General features: G+C 48.1%; 1 long non-coding RNA gene across 1 annotated transcript; it reads left to right on the top strand.

Annotated features, from left to right (window-relative positions):
- The first annotated feature begins 2,670 nt into the window (after nt 1-2,670).
- LOC144283990 (uncharacterized) lies at nt 2,671-5,612 on the top strand. The gene is made up of 2 exons (XR_013352471.1): nt 2,671-2,780; nt 5,299-5,612. It is a non-coding gene; the product is annotated as an uncharacterized LOC144283990 (long non-coding RNA).
- The last annotated feature ends 606 nt before the right edge of the window (nt 5,613-6,218 follow it).

Raw genomic sequence — 6,218 nt, 5'->3', positions numbered from 1 at the left:
TAATCGAACCTGGTGTATCAACAAGTTTCTTACGTTGATGCTTATCAAGTATGGGGAGGCCCTTTCGGGCGAGGCGCTGGGACACAGCGAGTGGAAGTGAGCGACCACGCGAGCAGCACGTGGCCAGCACCCTGGGGGTTCAGAAGTGGCCTGAACTCGCTTGTTTGCGCAGCCTGGGCATCGTGGAGTTAGCGGAGACGTGGGGTCAGATGCACGCACAGATGACAGGGAAGACAGAGAGAAGGAAGTGGGGGCCAAGGCAGACGGGATAGCAGTGAGGCAAAGGAGAGGGAGACAAAGACAGAGACAGAAAAGGGAGGAGGGGGAAGGGAGCAAAAGAAGGAGAGGCTCAAACATCTCAACAGAGATGCCAACAAACAAACAAACAAAAAAACCCAAAAATGCCTGGGGGGCTCAGCGGTTGAGCATCTGCCTTGGGCTCAGGGCCTGATCCCAGGATCCAGGGATCGAGTCCCGCATCGGGCTCCCTGCAGGGGACCTGCTTCTCCCTCTGCCTGTGTCTCTACCTCTCTCTGTGTGTCTCTCATGAATTTAAAAAAAAAAAAAAAATCTTAAAAAAACCCAGAACCGAACAGAAAGACTGAAAGAGATACCAGAGAGGGGAGGAGGGGATGGGGTACGGGAGCCAAGTTAGATGTCCTTGTGCACACACACACACACACACACACCTTAGTGGATCTCTGGGGCCATAAGAAAGTAAAGCCTAGGTTCGGATTTTTAGTCAAAACCTCAAAAGTCTTGGATCGGAACCTAGGAAATGGCCCGGCTCACAGAGTTTGCTGAAGCTCTTTTGATGAACGCAGTCCAGTTCATTTCACGTAGACCGAGGCTCACGCAGCCTGGAAGGAAATTGCACACAGCAACTCTGCTGCAGGGGTGTAATCAGAGGCAGTGGCATTGATGGAAAGCTGCTCGCCGCTGCTCTAGGAGGAAGCCAGCAGATTGCGAACAGTTCTGTTTCCACGGCCACGGCCGTGTTGTTCGTTTGTCCGGATGCGTGCCCTGCATGCATTTGGGATGTGAACATGCTTAGCCAAGGATTAGAATTCTCCTGGCTGCAAAATCGTTTTTGCTTCTTCCTGATTCTTACCTGTGGCAGAGAACAGTAGCACAGCAAGGAAAAATTGCTATTGTCTGGCTAGGAGTCATTTTCAGAGAGCCTTGGAGGGGTGTCTGTCTCTGACAGGACAGAGGAGGAGAAGGAAGCCAAGAGGTCATCGTTTGGCTCATCAGCTGACAAGAGGTTGATGTGACCAGAATGGCCAGCATGAGGCTGGTGTCTTCAGGAGGAGCTTTGAAAACAAATAACAAACACTCACCTCTTATCCCTGAGCTTCAAGAAAGGCACAATGGAACAAGAGAAGGTCCAGAGATGGGCCAGGGAAAAGACCAGAGGACGGGAGGAACGGGCAGGTGGGAGATATTGGGACCATGAGTCCAGAGCGGCGGAGGCAAGGAAGGGATGGGAGAGATCTCTGAAACAAAAGGGTAGGGATGGAGACTCTAGGCTTGATCACAAGATTCTTGGATGTCAAACCCTTAAGGTTTAGAAAGATCATGTTAGAAAAAAAAAGCACAAAATTTTCTAATGAATAGTGAACTTAGGAAACTTGTAGATGGTTGCTAAACACCACTAATCACCACCCCGTAGATGCATTGGCTTTGGGCATCAACTCTTCCAATTCAATCCAAGCAGGTGGTTACTAATTTGTCTCTCTGTCAGGGCTGAGTCTATACCCTGGTATTTGCCCTAAGATATAGGGAATTTGCCCAACAAAATCTGGACACCTGGTGAAAGGTGTAAAACTGCCAAGTGGCAGGTACAGAGCAAGAGAGAGGAAGGGCAGTGTCCTGGAAGTGAGCTCAACCACTGTCATGCAGAAGTAGCCAGCATAGACCAGGACAGAGAATCCCAGGATGGAGGCATGGGAGAAGGTTCCAGATAATCACTGAGTCATCATAGAGGCTGAAGACCATCCCCTCCTTGGGCATCTTAGAACTGGGAGGGTTGGGCGTGTTCGATATACTTAATGTCATTGTAATGTTCCTAAAAATAGAAGATCAAGCGTATCCATATCTTGCTTGGTGAAGCTATTCAAGACATAGAATGACAAGGCAGTGCAGGGAGCACGAGACAGGCGTGATGGAAGTCACCGTTCTGGTGCAGAGGAGCCTCCGTCTCCCCAGATCCCAGCCCTGATGCATCCTGACACTTGCCATGCTTCAGTCTGTTTGTCTGACTTTGCCACTAGATTGTGAGCTCCGTGATGACAGAAGCTCAGTGTCGCTCATCAACAAATTCTCTTGGCTCGTCCTGGGTGATCGTTGGATGAGTAGACCACTGTCACCCTGGCCCTAGATGGGACACGTGGTTGTCAGTGTGCCCCTTCGTATGCTTTGTCTGTGCCCCCGAAGCTTCTCCACTGCTCTGTCCTCGGGACAGAAACATCCCTCGAGAGGCTCTGACAAGTGTTCAGAGAACACGGAGTCCTCAGCTCACAGAGGAGAAGACGGAGGGCGGACAAGGCAAGTGGAGTGGAGCCCAAGTCCATTCCGTGGGGAATGTGTGCCACCTGGAAGATCAACTCAGACTGTCCCTGCGCCACCACTCTTGTTGCTAGGCAGCACTGCTCCAGATGCTCGGTGGTTGCCACATTCTAAAAGAGACCACGTGAATTGATCTGGTGGTTTTTAGCTTTGTGGGAGGGCGAGGGTGGGGCTGAAATGGGGCGAGTTCACATCACGTCACGCTCTTCGAGGTGAGCTTTCCCACCAAGATAGTGTCAGTGACGTTTGTGGAGGCCGAGGTGGGCCTGGGCAGGGAGAGACGGAGGGAAGGGAGGAGCCGAGAGGGCCCGTCCAGGGCTCTTCATTGCTTGTCTTTGTTCACAAAGTTCAGTGTCAACCAGCACGGCTCCTTGGCCAGACTTTTCCTGTCCCTTCTGATGGGCGCCCCCCTTGCTTTTCTAGCCACGCTTTCCCGAAATGGCAAGGTTAAGAGCACCCTGCAGTGGTGAGGCGGTTCAGGATTTTCAAATAACTTTCACATCTGCTGTTTAATTGGATTTTTAAGGACTCTATGAGGCTGAAAGGGGTGCCGAGAAAACCCAGGGCCTCCGCAGCCTGAGGACTCCATCCAAGGCCCATGCAGAGCCCCATTGGCCCCTGTGCCAGGTCGGTGTAGACGCTGCCTCTCCCAGCTCTGGTCTGGTGCTTTCCTTGCACACGTGTCTCCTCACTGCCCTGTTCACTAACCCCGTGTCACTGCCTCCATCAGGATTCCCACCCCTCTCTGGCCTGCTGAGTGATCCCTTTCTCTCAACCGCTGATTCAAGACCCACTTCTTCCATGAAGTCTTTCCAGAAGTCTCCGGCCTTTGCTCTCCATGGTCTGGCACCTCTAGCCTGCTCAGGTGGCCCTAAAGATGGGCTTTTCTAGATTACTAGATGATTTATTTGTGTTCATGTCTGTTCTCCAGAGGGTGTGGGTACAACATACCTCCGTTTACGCACAGAGCCTTACCCGGGGCCCGGGTCATTGTCAGAACTGGATGGTGATCAACACCTCCCCTAGGGATGTGGCAAAAAGCATGAGACCAACTGGTGTGTCTCACATGTAAAGACCCAGGTAGATCCTGCTGCTCACCTTCAAGAGAAACCACACCTGAGACAAGGACCTCACATGTCATTAATATTTTCCCCTAAGAGCACCACTTCCCACTGATATTTGGAGGGCAACTGATTTCTAGAAGCACAGCCCGGAGGAGGGCTGCTGGGATTATGGTGAGGGGGAAGTGATTTCATAAAACCTCTCACTGAGCTGTCACAACTGAAAATACCTCCAGGACACCAGTAAGGAGATTTGACTAGAGCTCAGGTGAATGATATTTGATGAGCCACCAGTCTTTACAGGAAAAGTCATGTTTGGTTTGGCACAGGGTTGCCCACAATAAAACAGAATTAAAAAAACTAGATAACTCAAAAAGCTCCAAACCAAAAGTTGAGATACTTCCTAGACTTTGAACCATGTCAAAAAAAAGTGCCCCTGGAGTTTGTTGCTTTTGGAGAAGAGCATGCTTACCAATAGTATGGATGAGTTTATGAATTTTTCATATTTTATTCCTATTAATCCATAGACGTGACTCATTTCTTCATTCACTTGTTCTCTCTACAGTGATATTTTTCTGCACTTTCTCTGTGCCAGGCACTGCTCAAAAACTTGAGGTAAAAATTTAGGGATCATTATCCTTGTGTGCAAGCAAGTCTTGTTCTGGTAGCTTGTTCTTCTGTGGTAAGCAGAAGAGATTATTTCCGTTTTTACAAAAGAGGAGACAAAATTTCAGAGGAAGCTGGAGAATTTCCCTTGTCACATCTCAAGTATATAATGAAGCCTTTAAAAGGTTGCTGTGAGAATCCTCTCTACTTCTCTCAAACCTTGACAACAGTCCCCAAAGATCCATAATTTATCATGTAAACAAGTAGTTCTGAACTTGACACCTGTATGCTCCCTCTCTGGATCACAGTCGATTTTGAAGCCGAGAATAAATTGAGGGTTTGAACTCAGGCCTGTGCAACTCTGGTGCCTCCCACAGTGCTGCGGGGGACAAGACTTTACCCTGAGAACCAGCATATCCCAGATCTAGGGACTCAAGGCAGTTTCTATAAAGAAAAAGAACACTTTCTTGGCTATAGCAGAGCCATTCTTAAGGTCAGGGATATTCCCTGGGCACCTGGGTGATTCAGTAGTTGAGTGTCTGCCTTCAGCTCAGGTCATGATCCCAGGGTCCGGGGATCGAGTCCCACATCGGGCTCCCCACAGGAAGCCTGCTTCTCCCTCTCTATGTCTCTGCCTCTCTTTCTGTGTCTCTCATGAATAAATAAATTAAATCTTAAAAAAATAAGGTTGGAGATATTGCCAAAGAACCTACCCGACACAACTCTGGAGTGTTGGGTATTTCATTTTAAGGTTGCTTCAGACTAAACTTATGCCTTCCTCAAGTTTAATTGGTTAATTCATTCCCACCTCACCCCAACTCCCTGATCTGAAAGAAGCATCTATTACTGACACAGAGGAACAGAAGGGTATCTCCTGCGATTTGCTGTTCTGGTCTGTTCTGCAAATGACAACAGGAGAATTAACCCTTGAAAAGAGAAAAATCAGCCTGGCCCTTCTCTGGGGGGTGCCACACCCACAGACAGGAAGAGATGGAGCTGTCTCTTTAGAGGATGCATATGTTGATTTAAAAATGGGCTTTGTCCATTTTTTTGCCCTACACAGCACAACAATTTGAAGGAACACATGTGAGGCCACCTCGATTTGCTGGATTCCCAACTGTTTTCACACTTGCAAGTGAAAGATCAGGAAGCCGAGGAAGGAAGCCGAGTGGAGGGAAGCACGACTGTGCTCATGGACGATGACTTAACTGTGTAATGTGATAGTTTCAGATGCTCTATGCCTGATTGATTTGTCCTTTTCTTGTCTTCAAGAATTCATGTATAAATGTTTTTGAAGATTGCTAATGTCATGCTGATGAATCTCTTCAAATGCTCTTCCTTGGGGGAATAAATAGCTATCAGCTCCTCTTGCCATGATATTGCTCTTTTCTGATGGCGTTTTGTGGAATAAATGGGCAACATTTCTCTTCCACTTCCCTTATGCAGACAGACAGACACACACATGCACACATGTGCACAAGTGCACGTACACTCACATGCTGTGGTTTAGAATATTTTGCTCTCTGGTCTATTTTTAAAGGAGTCTCTTTTTAAAGGATGGACTTTTAGTTTTTTACAACCTGGTCTGTCAGTCAACTTTCCTCAAATACATTATTTTTGCTGAACGAAAAGGCTGGAAGTTCAAAGGCTTTTTATCTTAGCACACTGTTGGGCATAAAGCAGGCAATCAAACCACTGCCTAACTGAGGCACCCACGCGGGGAGAAAGTGCTCTCTAAGCCATGGGCAGGGGGATGTCTTCTTGGAAGAGAGGAGACAGCATGGTAATTTGGGGAAGACCGTCAAGGAGGAGACATAACTCCTTAAGAAATAACTGTTCAGACTGCAAGTTTTATAACCAAGTAGAAGGCCGTTTACTGACACTGTGACCTTGAGCGAGCTGCCCAAAATTTCCAGGCCTCCACGTTTTCATCTGTAAAATGGAGACAATATGACTACTTGCTTCATAGAACTTCTGTGAGAG

This window comes from Canis aureus, chromosome 15 (assembly GCF_053574225.1).
Source record: "Canis aureus isolate CA01 chromosome 15, VMU_Caureus_v.1.0, whole genome shotgun sequence".
NCBI lineage: Eukaryota > Metazoa > Chordata > Mammalia > Carnivora > Canidae > Canis > Canis aureus.
This window is presented reverse-complemented; position numbering and strand designations above follow the sequence as displayed.